The following is a 14224-nucleotide window of genomic DNA, read 5'->3' as shown; positions in this document are numbered from 1 at the left end:
TTTCGAACTATGGGCGAACTATGGGCCAAGTATGGCGAAGTATGGGAGGCGAAAAAAACACTTTTTTTTAAATTTTCGAACTATGGGCGAACTATGGGCCAAGTATGGCGAAGTATGGGAGGCGAAAAAAACACTTTTTTTTAAATTTTTGAACTATGGGCGAACTATGGGCCAAGTATGGCGAAGTATGGGAGGCGAAAAAACACTTTTTTTTAAATTTTCGAACTATGGGCGAACTATGGGCCCAGTATGGCGAAGTATGGGAGGCGAAAAAAACACTTTTTTTTTAATTTTTGAACTATGGGCGAACTATGGGCCAAGTATGGCGAAGTATGGGAGGCGAAAAAAACACTTTTTTCAAAATTTTCGAACTATGGGCGAACTATGGGCCAAGTATGGCGAAGTATGGGAGGCGAAAAAAACACTTTTTTTTAAATTTTCGAACTATGGGCGAACTATGGGCCAAGTATGGCGAAGTATGGGAGGCGAAAAAAACACTTTTTTTTAAATTTTCGAACTATGGGCGAACTATGGGCCAAGTATGGCGAAGTATGGGAGGCGAAAAAAACACTTTTTTTTAATTTTTGAACTATGGGCGAACTATGGGCCAAGTATGGCGAAGTATGGGAGGCGAAAAAAACACTTTTTTCAAAATTTTCGAACTATGGGCGAACTATGGGCCAAGTATGGCGAAGTATGGGAGGCGAAAAAAACACTTTTTTTTAAATTTTCGAACTATGGGCGAACTATGGGCCAAGTATGGCGAAGTATGGGAGGCGAAAAAAACACTTTTTTTTAAATTTTCGAACTATGGGCGAACTATGGGCCAAGTATGGCGAAGTATGGGAGGCGAAAAAAACACTTTTTTTTAAATTTTTGAACTATGGGCGAACTATGGGCCAAGTATGGCGAAGTATGGGAGGCGAAAAAAACACTTTTTTTTAAATTTTCGAACTATGGGCGAACTATGGGCCAAGTATGGCGAAGTATGGGAGGCGAAAAAAACACTTTTTTCAAAATTTTCGAACTATGGGCGAACTATGGGCCAAGTATGGCGAAGTATGGGAGGCGAAAAAAACACTTTTTTTTAAATTTTCGAACTATGGGCGAACTATGGGCCAAGTATGGCGAAGTATGGGAGGCGAAAAAAACACTTTTTTTTAAATTTTCGAACTATGGGCGAACTATGGGCCAAGTATGGCGAAGTATGGGAGGCGAAAAAAACACTTTTTTTTAAATTTTTGAACTATGGGCGAACTATGGGCCAAATATGGCGAAGTATGGGAGGCGAAAAAAACACTTTTTTTTAAATTTTCGAACTATGGGCGAACTATGGGCCCAGTATGGCGAAGTATGGGAGGCGAAAAAAACACTTTTTTTTAAATTTTTGAACTATGGGCGAACTATGGGCCAAGTATGGCGAAGTATGGGAGGCGAAAAAAACACTTTTTTCAAAATTTTCGAACTATGGGCGAACTATGGGCCAAGTATGGCGAAGTATGGGAGGCGAAAAAAACACTTTCTTTTAAATTTTCGAACTATGGGCGAACTATGGGCCAAGTATGGCGAAGTATGGGAGGCGAAAAAAACACTTTTTTTTAAATTTTCGAACTATGGGCGAACTATGGGCCAAGTATGGCGAAGTATGGGAGGCGAAAAAAACACTTTTTTTTAATTTTTGAACTATGGGCGAACTATGGGCCAAGTATGGCGAAGTATGGGAGGCGAAAAAAACACTTTTTTTTAAATTTTCGAACTATGGGCGAACTATGGGCCAAGTATGGCGAAGTATGGGAGGCGAAAAAAACACTTTTTTTTAAATTTTCGAACTATGGGCGAACTATGGGCCAAGTATGGCGAAGTATGGGAGGCGAAAAAAACACTTTTTTTTAAATTTTCGAACTATGGGCGAACTATGGGCCAAGTATGGCGAAGTATGGGAGGCGAAAAAAACACTTTTTTTTAAATTTTTGAACTATGGGCGAACTATGGGCCAAGTATGGCGAAGTATGGGAGGCGAAAAAAACACTTTTTTTTAAATTTTCGAACTATGGGCGAACTATGGGCCAGTATGGCGAAGTATGGGAGGCGAAAAAAACACTTTTTTTTAATTTTTGAACTATGGGCGAACTATGGGCCAAGTATGGCGAAGTATGGGAGGCGAAAAAAACACTTTTTTCAAAATTTTCGAACTATGGGCGAACTATGGGCCAAGTATGGCGAAGTATGGGAGGCGAAAAAAACACTTTTTTTTAAATTTTCGAACTATGGGCGAACTATGGGCCAAGTATGGCGAAGTATGGGAGGCGAAAAAAACACTTTTTTTTAAATTTTCGAACTATGGGCGAACTATGGGCCAAGTATGGCGAAGTATGGGAGGCGAAAAAAACACTTTTTTTTAATTTTTGAACTATGGGCGAACTATGGGCCAAGTATGGCGAAGTATGGGAGGCGAAAAAAACACTTTTTTCAAATTTTCGAACTATGGGCGAACTATGGGCCAAGTATGGCGAAGTATGGGAGGCGAAAAAAACACTTTTTTTTAAATTTTCGAACTATGGGCGAACTATGGGCCAAGTATGGCGAAGTATGGGAGGCGAAAAAAACACTTTTTTTTAAATTTTCGATCTATGGGCGAACTATGGGCCAAGTATGGCGAAGTATGGGAGGCGAAAAAAACACTTTTTTTAAATTTTTGAACTATGGGCGAACTATGGGCCAAGTATGGCGAAGTATGGGAGGCGAAAAAAACACTTTTTTTTAAATTTTCGAACTATGGGCGAACTATGGGCCAAGTATGGCGAAGTATGGGAGGCGAAAAAAACACTTTTTTTTAAATTTTTGAACTATGGGCGAACTATGGGCCAAGTATGGCGAAGTATGGGAGGCGAAAAAAACACTTTTTTTTAAATTTTCGAACTATGGGCGAACTATGGGCCAAGTATGGCGAAGTATGGGAGGCGAAAAAAACACTTTTTTTTAAATTTTTGAACTATGGGCGAACTATGGGCCAAGTATGGCGAAGTATGGGAGGCGAAAAAAACACTTTTTTTTAAATTTTCGAACTATGGGCGAACTATGGGCCAGTATGGCGAAGTATGGGAGGCGAAAAAAACACTTTTTTTTAATTTTTGAACTATGGGCGAACTATGGGCCAAGTATGGCGAAGTATGGGAGGCGAAAAAAACACTTTTTTCAAAATTTTCGAACTATGGGCGAACTATGGGCCAAGTATGGCGAAGTATGGGAGGCGAAAAAAACACTTTTTTTTAAATTTTCGAACTATGGGCGAACTATGGGCCAAGTATGGCGAAGTATGGGAGGCGAAAAAAACACTTTTTTTTAAATTTTCGAACTATGGGCGAACTATGGGCCAAGTATGGCGAAGTATGGGAGGCGAAAAAAACACTTTTTTTTAAATTTTCGAACTATGGGCGAACTATGGGCCAAGTATGGCGAAGTATGGGAGGCGAAAAAAACTTTTTTTAAATTTTCGAACTATGGGCCAAGTATGGCGAAGTATGGGAGGCGAAAAAAACACTTCTTTTTAAATTTTCGAACTATGGGCCAAGTATGGCGAAGTATGGGAGGCGAAAAAAACACTTTTTTTTAAATTTTCGAACTATGGGCGAACTATGGGCCCAGTGTGGCGAAGTATGGGAGGCGAAAAAAACACTTTTTTTTTAATTTTTGAACTATGGGCGAACTATGGGCCAAGTATGGCGAAGTATAGGAGGCGAAAAAAACACTTTTTTTTAAATTTTTGAACTATGGGCGAACTATGGGCCAAGTATGGCGAAGTATGGGAGGCGAAAAAAACTTTTTTTAAATTTTCGAACTATGGGCGAACTATGGGCCAAGTATGGCGAAGTATGGGAGGCGAAAAAAACACTTTTTTCAAAATTTTCGAACTATGGGCGAACTATGGGCCAAGTATGGCGAAGTATGGGAGGCGAAAAAAACACTTTTTTCAAAATTTTCGAACTATGGGCGAACTATGGGCCAAGTATGGCGAAGTATGGGAGGCGAAAAAAACACTTTTTTTTAAATTTTCGAACTATGGGCGAACTATGGGCCAAGTATGGCGAAGTATGGGAGGCGAAAAAAACACTTTTTTTTAAATTTTCGAACTATGGGCGAACTATGGGCCAAGTATGGCGAAGTATGGGAGGCGAAAAAAACACTTTTTTTTAAATTTTTGAACTATGGGCGAACTATGGGCCAAGTATGGCGAAGTATGGGAGGCGAAAAAAACACTTTTTTTTAAATTTTCGAACTATGGGCGAACTATGGGCCAAGTATGGCGAAGTATGGGAGGCGAAAAAAACACTTTTTTTTAAATTTTTGAACTATGGGCGAACTATGGGCCAAGTATGGCGAAGTATGGGAGGCGAAAAAAACACTTTTTTTTAAATTTTCGAACTATGGGCGAACTATGGGCCCAGTATGGCGAAGTATGGGAGGCGAAAAAAACACTTTTTTTTTAATTTTTGAACTATGGGCGAACTATGGGCCAAGTATGGCGAAGTATGGGAGGCGAAAAAAACACTTTTTTCAAAATTTTCGAACTATGGGCGAACTATGGGCCAAGTATGGCGAAGTATGGGAGGCGAAAAAAACACTTTTTTTTAAATTTTCGAACTATGGGCGAACTATGGGCCAAGTATGGCGAAGTATGGGAGGCGAAAAAAACACTTTTTTTTAAATTTTCGAACTATGGGCGAACTATGGGCCAAGTATGGCGAAGTATGGGAGGCGAAAAAAACACTTTTTTTTAATTTTTGAACTATGGGCGAACTATGGGCCAAGTATGGCGAAGTATGGGAGGCGAAAAAAACACTTTTTTCAAAATTTTCGAACTATGGGCGAACTATGGGCCAAGTATGGCGAAGTATGGGAGGCGAAAAAAACACTTTTTTTTAAATTTTCGAACTATGGGCGAACTATGGGCCAAGTATGGCGAAGTATGGGAGGCGAAAAAAACACTTTTTTTTAAATTTTTGAACTATGGGCGAACTATGGGCCAAGTATGGCGAAGTATGGGAGGCGAAAAAAACTTTTTTTAAATTTTCGAACTATGGGCCAAGTATGGCGAAGTATGGGAGGCGAAAAAAACACTTTTTTTTAAATTTTCGAACTATGGGCCAAGTATGGCGAAGTATGGGAGGCGAATAAAACACTTTTTTTTAAATTTTCGAACTATGGGTCAAGTATGGCGAAGTATGGGAGGCGAAAAAAAACTTTTTTTTAATTTTTGAACTTTGGGCGAACTATGGGCGAAGTATGGCGAAGTATGGGAGGCGAAAAAAACACTTTTTTTAAATTTTCGAAATATGGGGGAACTATGGGCCAAGTATGGCGAAGTATGGGAGGCGAAAAAAAAACTTTTTTTAAATTTTCGAACTATGGGCGAACTATGGGCCAAGTATGGCGAAGTATGGGAGGCGAAAAAAACACTTTTTTTTAAATGTTCGAACTATGGGCGAACTATGGGCCAAGTATGGCGAAGTATGGGAAGCGAAAAAAACACTTTTTTTTAATTTTTCGAACTATGGGCGAACTATGGGCCAAGTATGGCGAAGTATGGGAGGCGAAAAAAACACTTTTTTTTAATTTTTGAACTATGGGCGAACTATGGGCCAAGTATGGCGAAGTATGGGAGGAGAAAAAAACACTTTTTTCAAAATTTTCGAACTATGGGCGAACTATGGGCCAAGTATGGCGAAGTATGGGAGGCGAAAAAAACACTTTTTTTTAAATTTTCGAACTATGGGCCAAGTATGGCGAAGTATGGGAGGCGAAAAAAACACTTTTTTTTAAATTTTTGAACTATGGGCGAACTATGGGCCAAGTATGGCGAAGTATAGGAGGCAAAAAAACACTTTTTTTTAAATTTTTGAACTATGGGCGAACTATGGGCCAAGTATGGCAAAGTATGGGAGGCGAAAAAAACTTTTTTTAAATTTTCGAACTATGGGCGAACTATGGGCCAAGTATGGCGAAGTATGGGAGGCGAAAAAAACACTTTTTTTTAAATGTTCGAACTATGGGCGAACTATGGGCCAAGTATGGCGAAGTATGGGAGGCGAAAAAAACACTTTTTTTTAAATTTTCGAACTATGGGCGAACTATGGGCCAAGTATGGCGAAGTATGGGAGGCGAAAAAAAACACTTTTTTTTAAATTTTCGAACTATGGGCGAACTATGGGCCAAGTATGGCGAAGTATGGGAGGCGAAAAAAACACTTTTTTTAAAATTTTCGAACTATGGGCGAACTATGGGCCAAGTATGGCGAAGTATGGGAGGCGAAAAAAACACTTTTTTTTAAATTTTCGAACTATGGGCGAACTATGGGCCAAGTATGGCGAAGTATGGGAAGCGAAAAATCACTTTTTTTAAATTTTTGAACTATGGGCCAAGTATGGCGAAGTATGGGAGGCGAAAAAAACACTTTTTTCAAAATTTTCGAACTATGGGCGAACTATGGGCCAAGTATGGCGAAGTATGGGAGGCGAAAAAAACACTTTTTTTTAAATTTTCGAACTATGGGCGAACTATGGGCCAAGTATGGCGAAGTATGGGAGGCGAAAAAAACACTTTTTTTAAATTTTCGAACTATGGGCGAACTATGGGCCAAGTATGGCGAAGTATGGGAGGCGAAAAAAACACTTTTTTTTAAATTTTCGAACTATGGGCGAACTATGGGCCAAGTATGGCGAAGTATGGGAGGCGAAAAAAACACTTTTTTTTAATTTTTCGAACTATGGGCGAACTATGGGCCAAGTATGGCGAAGTATGGGAGGCGAAAAAAAACTTTTTTTTAATTTTTGAACTTTGGGCGAACTATGGGCCAAGTATGGCGAAGTATGGGAGGCGAAAAAAACACTTTTTTTAAATTTTCGAAATATGGGGGAACTATGGGCCAAGTAAGGCGAAGTATGGGAGGCGAAAAAAACACTTTTTTTAAATTTTCGAACTATGGGCGAACTATGGGCCAAGTATGGCGAAGTATGGGAGGCGAAAAAAACACTTTTTTTTAAATTTTCGAACTATGGGCGAACTATGGGCCAAGTATGGCGAAGTATGGGAGGCGAAAAAAACACTTTTTTTAAATTTTCGAACTATGGGCGAACTATGGGCCAAGTATGGCGAAGTATGGGAGGCGAAAAAAACACTTTTTTTTAATTTTTCGAACTATGGGCGAACTATGGGCCAAGTATGGCGAAGTATGGGAGGCGAAAAAAACTTTTTTTTAAATTTTCGAACTATGGGGGAACTATGGGCCAAGTATGGCGAAGTATGGGAGGCGAAAAAAACACTTTTTTTTAAATTTTCGAACTATGGGCGAACTATGGGCCAAGTATGGCGAAGTATGGGAGGCGAAAAAAAAACTTTTTTTTAATTTTTGAACTATGGGCGAACTATGGGCCAAGTATGGCGAAGTATGGGAGGCGAAAAAAAACTTTTTTTTAATTTTTGAACTATGGGCGAACTATGGGCCAAGTATGGCGAAGTATGGGAGGCGAAAAAAACACTTTTTTAAATTTTCGAACTATGGGCGAACTATGGGCCAAGTATGGCGAAGTATGGGAGGCGAAAAAAACACTTTTTTTAAATTTTCGAACTATGGGCGAACTATGGGCCAAGTATGGCGAAGTATGGGAGGCGAAAAAAACACTTTTTTTTAAATTTTCGAACTATGGGCGAACTATGGGCCAAGTATGGCGAAGTATGGGAGGCGAAAAAAACACTTTTTTTTAATTTTTCGAACTATGGGCGAACTATGGGCCAAGTATGGCGAAGTATGGGAGGCGAAAAAAACACTTTTTTTTAAATTTTCGAACTATGGGCGAACTATGGGCCAAGTATGGCGAAGTATGGGAGGCGAAAAAAACACTTTTTTTAAATTTTCGAACTATGGGCGAACTATGGGCCAAGTATGGCGAAGTATGGGAGGCGAAAAAAACACTTTTTTTTAATTTTTGAACTATGGGCGAACTATGGGCCAAGTATGGCGAAGTATGGGAGGCGAAAAAAAACTTTTTTTTAAATTTTCGAACTATGGGCGAACTATGGGCCAAGTATGGCGAAGTATGGGAGGCGAAAAAAACACTTTTTTTTAAATTTTCGAACTATGGGCGAACTATGGGCCAAGTATGGCGAAGTATGGGAGGCGAAAAAAACACTTTTTTTAAATTTTCGAACTATGGGCGAACTATGGGCCAAGTATGGCGAAGTATGGGAGGCGAAAAAAACACTTTTTTTTAAATTTTCGAACTATGGGCGAACTATGGGCCAAGTATGGCGAAGTATGGGAGGCGAAAAAAACACTTTTTTTAAATTTTTGAACTATGGGCCAAGTATGGCGAAGTATGGGAGGCGAAAAAAACACTTTTTTTTAAATTTTCGAACTATGGGCGAACTATGGGCCAAGTATGGCGAAGTATGGGAGGCGAAAAAAACATTTTTTTTTAAATTTTCGAACTATGGGCGAACTATGGGCCAAGTATGGCGAAGTATGGGAGGCGAAAAAAACACTTTTTTTAAATTTTCGAACTATGGGCGAACTATGGGCCAAGTATGGCGAAGTATGGGAGGCGAAAAAAACACTTTTTTTTAAATTTTCGAACTATGGGCGAACTATGGGCCAAGTATGGCGAAGTATGGGAGGCGAAAAAAACACTTTTTTTTAATTTTTCGAACTATGGGCGAACTATGGGCCAAGTATGGCGAAGTATGGGAGGCGAAAAAAAACTTTTTTTTAATTTTTGAACTATGGGCGAACTATGGGCCAAGTATGGCGAAGTATGGGAGGCGAAAAAAACACTTTTTTTAAATTTTCGAAATATGGGGGAACTATGGGCCAAGTATGGCGAAGTATGGGAGGCGAAAAAAACACTTTTTTTAAATTTTCGAACTATGGGCGAACTATGGGCCAAGTATGGCGAAGTATGGGAGGCGAAAAAAACACTTTTTTTTAAATTTTCGAACTATGGGCGAACTATGGGCCAAGTATGGCGAAGTATGGGAGGCGAAAAAAACACTTGTTTTTAAATTTTCGAACTATGGGCGAACTATGGGCCAAGTATGGCGAAGTATGGGAGGCGAAAAAAACACTTTTTTTTTAATTTTTGAACTATGGGCGAACTATGGGCCAAGTATGGCGAAGTATGGGATGCGAAAAAAACTTTTTTTTAAATTTTCGAACTATGGGGGAACTATGGGCCAAGTATGGCGAAGTATGGGAGGCGAAAAAAACACTTTTTTTTAAATTTTCGAACTATGGGCGAACTATGGGCCAAGTATGGCGAAGTATGGGAGGCGAAAAAAAAACTTTTTTTTAATTTTTGAACTTTGGGCGAACTATGGGCCAAGTATGGCGAAGTATGGGAGGCGAAAAAAAACTTTTTTTTAATTTTTGAACTTTGGGCGAACTATGGGCCAAGTATGGCGAAGTATGGGAGGCGAAAAAAACACTTTTTTTAATTTTCGAAATATGGGGGAACTATGGGCCAAGTAAGGCGAAGTATGGGAGGCGAAAAAAACACTTTTTTTAAATTTTCGAACTATGGGCGAACTATGGGCCAAGTATGGCGAAGTATGGGAGGCGAAAAAAACACTTTTTTTTAAATTTTCGAACTATGGGCGAACTATGGGCCAAGTATGGCGAAGTATGGGAAGCGAAAAAAACACTTTTTTTTAATTTTTCGAACTATGGGCGAACTATGGGCCAAGTATGGCGAAGTATGGGAGGCGAAAAAAACACTTTTTTTTAAATTTTCGAACTATGGGCGAACTATGGGCCAAGTGTGGCGAAGTATGGGAGGCGAAAAAAACACTTGTTTTTAAATTTTCGAACTATGGGGGAACTATGGGCCAAGTATGGCGAAGTATGGGAGGCGAAAAAAACACTTTTTTTTTAATTTTTGAACTATGGGCGAACTATGGGCCAAGTATGGCGAAGTATGGGATGCGAAAAAAACTTTTTTTTAAATTTTCGAACTATGGGGGAACTATGGGCCAAGTATGGCGAAGTATGGGAGGCGAAAAAAACACTTTTTTTTAAATTTTCGAACTATGGGCGAACTATGGGCCAAGTATGGCGAAGTATGGGAGGCGAAAAAAAAACTTTTTTTTAATTTTTGAACTTTGGGCGAACTATGGGCCAAGTATGGCGAAGTATGGGAGGCGAATAAAACACTTTTTTTTAAATTTTTGAACTATGGGCGAACTATGAGCCAAGTATGGCGAAGTATGGGAGGCGAAAAAAAAACTTTTTTTTAATTTTTGAACTTTGGGCGAACTATGGGCCAAGTATGGCGAAGTATGGGAGGCGAAAAAAACACTTTTTTTAAATTTTCGAACTATGGGGGAACTATGGGCCAAGTATGGCGAAGTATGGGAGGCGAAAAAAACACTTTTTTTTAAATTTTCGAACTATGGGCGAACTATGGGCCAAGTATGGCGAAGTATGGGAGGCGAAAAAAACACTTTTTTTTAAATTTTCGAACTATGGGCGAACTATGGGCCAAGTGTGGCGAAGTATGGGAGGCGAAAAAAACACTTGTTTTTAAATTTTCGAACTATGGGGGAACTATGGGCCAAGTATGGCGAAGTATGGGAGGCGAAAAAAACACTTTTTTTTAATTTTTGAACTATGGGCGAACTATGGGCCAAGTATGGCGAAGTATGGGATGCGAAAAAAACTTTTTTTTAAATTTTCGAACTATGGGGGAACTATGGGCCAAGTATGGCGAAGTATGGGAGGCGAAAAAAACACTTTTTTTTAAATTTTCGAACTATGGGCGAACTATGGGCCAAGTATGGCGAAATATGGGAGGCGAAAAAAAAACTTTTTTTTAATTTTTGAACTTTGGGCGAACTATGGGCCAAGTATGGCGAAGTATGGGAGGCGAATAAAACACTTTTTTTTAAATTTTTGAACTATGGGCGAACTATGAGCCAAGTATGGCGAAGTATGGGAGGCGAAAAAAAAACTTTTTTTTAATTTTTGAACTTTGGGCGAACTATGGGCCAAGTATGGCGAAGTATGGGAGGCGAAAAAAACACTTTTTTTAAATTTTCGAACTATGGGGGAACTATGGGCCAAGTATGGCGAAGTATGGGAGGCGAAAAAAACACTTTTTTTTAAATTTTCGAACTATGGGCGAACTATGGGCCAAGTATGGCGAAGTATGGGAGGCGAAAAAAACACTTTTTTTTAAATTTTCGAACTATGGGCGAACTATGGGCCAACTATGGAAGATTGGAGGAAGTTGGAAGTTGGAAGATTGAAAAAAAAAGATTTTCTCGCATCCCATACTTCGCCATACTTTGCCCATAGTTCACCCATAGTTCGAAGATTCGAATAAAATGATTTTTTCGCCTCCTATTCTTCGCCATTCTTGGCCCATAGTTCGCCCATAGTTCAAAAATTAAAAAAAAGTGTTTTTTTCGCCTCCCATACTTCGCCATACTTTGCCCATAGTTCGCCCATATTTGAAGAATGTGAAAAAAATGATTTTTTTTGCCTTCCATAGTTCGCCATACTTGGCCCACAGTTCGCCCATAGTTCAAAATTTTTTAAAAAAAGGGTTTTTTTAAAGCCATACTTGAACTATGGGATTCCCTCATTAGCAATACTTTTGCCATACTTTGTCAGCTTTTGGCCATCTTTAACCCATAGTTGGCCATACTTTGCCATCTTTGCCCCATACTTCCATTTCCACGCGGGAAGTCACTGTTATTTGTGTTAATTTAAGGTGGTTTAAACAGAGATAATACATAGTTGCTCATATTTTCTCAAAATAAAGTAATTTTGCCCAGCATTTTACCCATTTTTCATCCGTTTTTGTCCTTTTTTTAAAAAAGAGGTATAACTTTTTTGTTTTAATCGCTATTAAAAATTGTCAGACGAAAAAAGACTACAATGAGAAAGAAAATTGAGGACGAAGTCGAGGACTAACTTGAACCAAAAATAAGGACGAATAGGAGGACTAACTTAAGAAAAAAAATCAGGGCGAAAATGAGGACTAACTTGAAACTAAGTTGAGGACTAATTTGAAAATCAAAAATGAGGACGAAGTTAAGGACTAACTCAAAACGAAAATGAGGACGAATTTGATAACAAAGATGGGAACTAACTTAAGGACGATGTTGAGGACTAGCTTGAAACGAAAATGAGGACGAACATGAGGACTAACTCAAACACGAAAATGAGGACGAACATGAGGACTAACTCAAAAACGAAAATAAGGACGAAGTTTAGGACTAACTTATGAACGAAAATGAGGACGAAGTTGAGGACTAACTTGAAACGAAAATAAGGACGAAGTTGAGGACTAACTTGGAAACGAAGTTGAGGACTAATTTGAGAAAGAAAATGAGGACAAAGTTAAGGACTAACTTCAAACGAAAATGAGGGAAAAAATGAAAACTAACTTAAGAATGAAATTATGGACGAATTTGAGGACTAACTTAAAACGAAAATGAGGACGAATTTAAGGACAAAGATGAAAACTGACTTGAGGATGAAAATGAGGACTAACTTGAAAAACAAAAATAAGGACGAAAATGAGGACTATCTTCAAAAACGAAAATGAGGACGAATTTAAGGACCAAGATGAGAAATGACTTGAGGAAGAAGATAAGGACTAACTTGAAAACGAAAATGAGGACGAATTTGAGGACTAACATGAAAAACAAAAATGAGGACAAAGTGAAGACTAATTTGAAAAAGAAAATGAGGACTAATTTGAGAAAGAAAATGAGGACAAAATTCAGGACTAACTTCAAACGAAAATGTGGACGAATATAAGGACAAAGATGAGAACTAACTTGTGGACGAAAATGAGGACTAACTTTAAAAACGAAAATGAGGACTATCTTCAAAAACGAAAATGAGGACGAAGATGAGGACTAACTCAAAAACGAAAATAAGGACAAAGTGAGGACTAAATTAAGAACGAAAAAGTGGACGAATTTGAGCTTTAACTAGAAACGAAAATGAAAGCGAAAATGAGGACGAAATTAAGGACTAACTTGAAAACGAAAATGAGGACGATAATGAGGACTAACTTGAAATAAAAATGAGAGCGAAAATGAGGACTAACTTGAAAACGAAAATGAGGACGAAAATGAGGACTAACTTTGAAAACGAAAATGAGGACGAATTTGAGGACTAACTTGAAACGAAAATGAGGACGAAGTTGCAGACTAATATGAGAAAGAAAGTGAGGACGAAGTTGAGGACTAATTTGAGAAAGAAAATGAGAACAAAGTTCAGGACCAACTTTAAACGAAAATGAGGACAATGATGAAAACTAACTTAAGAATGAAAATGAGGACTAATTTGAAAAACAAAAATAAGGACGAAAATGAGGACGAATTTGAGGACTAACTTGAAAGGAAAATGAGGACAAAGTTCAGGAGCACAATGATGAAAACTAATTTAAGAATGGAAATTAGGACGAATTTGAGGACTAACTTGAAAAGAAAATGTGGACGAATTTTTAAGGACAAAGATGAGAACTGATTTGAGGACGAACATGAGGACTAACTTGAAACTAAGTTGAGGACTAATTTGAAAAACAAAAATGAGGACGAAGTTAAGGACTAACTCAAAAACGAAAATAAGGACGAAGTTTAGGACTAAATTAAGAACGAAAAAGTGGACGAATTTGAGCTTTAACTAGAAACGAAAATGAAAGCGAAAATGAGGACGAAATTAAGGACTAACTTGAAAACGAAAATGAGGACGATAATGAGGACTAACTTGAAATAAAAATGAGAGCGAAAATGAGGACTAACTCAAACACGAAAATGAGGACGAACATGAGGACTAACTCAAAAACGAAAATAAGGACGAAGTTTAGGACTAACTTATGAACGAAAATGAGGACGAAGTTGAGGACTAACTTGAAACGAAAATAAGGACGAAGTTGAGGACTAACTTGGAAACGAAGTTGAGGACTAATTTGAGAAAGAAAATGAGGACAAAGTTAAGGACTAACTTCAAACGAAAATGAGGGAAAAAATGAAAACTAACTTAAGAATGAAATTATGGACGAATTTGAGGACTAACTTAAAACGAAAATGAGGACGAATTTAAGGACAAAGATGAAAACTGACTTGAGGATGAAAATGAGGACTAACTTGAAAAACAAAAATAAGGACGAAAATGAGGACTATCTTCAAAAACGAAAATGAGGACGAATTTAAGGAC

General features: G+C 38.4%; 1 long non-coding RNA gene across 1 annotated transcript; it reads right to left on the bottom strand.

Moving 5' to 3' along the window:
- Positions 1 to 1540: 1540 nt before the first annotated feature.
- LOC127277597 (uncharacterized) lies at positions 1541 to 11392 on the bottom strand. The gene is made up of 7 exons (XR_007842383.1): positions 10055 to 11392; positions 9692 to 9911; positions 9260 to 9404; positions 8682 to 9116; positions 6596 to 7245; positions 4477 to 5384; positions 1541 to 1736 (listed from the first exon to the last, which is right to left on the bottom strand). It is a non-coding gene; the product is annotated as an uncharacterized LOC127277597 (long non-coding RNA).
- Between the last annotated feature and the right edge of the window lie 2832 nt (positions 11393 to 14224).

The sequence above is a fragment of the Leptopilina boulardi genome, unplaced genomic scaffold (genome assembly GCF_019393585.1).
Source record: "Leptopilina boulardi isolate dan_hultmark-lab unplaced genomic scaffold, ZJU_Lbou_2.1 LbouV2_171, whole genome shotgun sequence".
Lineage (NCBI taxonomy): Eukaryota > Metazoa > Arthropoda > Insecta > Hymenoptera > Figitidae > Leptopilina > Leptopilina boulardi.
Note: the sequence above shows the minus strand (reverse complement) of the source record. Positions and strands in the feature narration are given on the sequence as shown.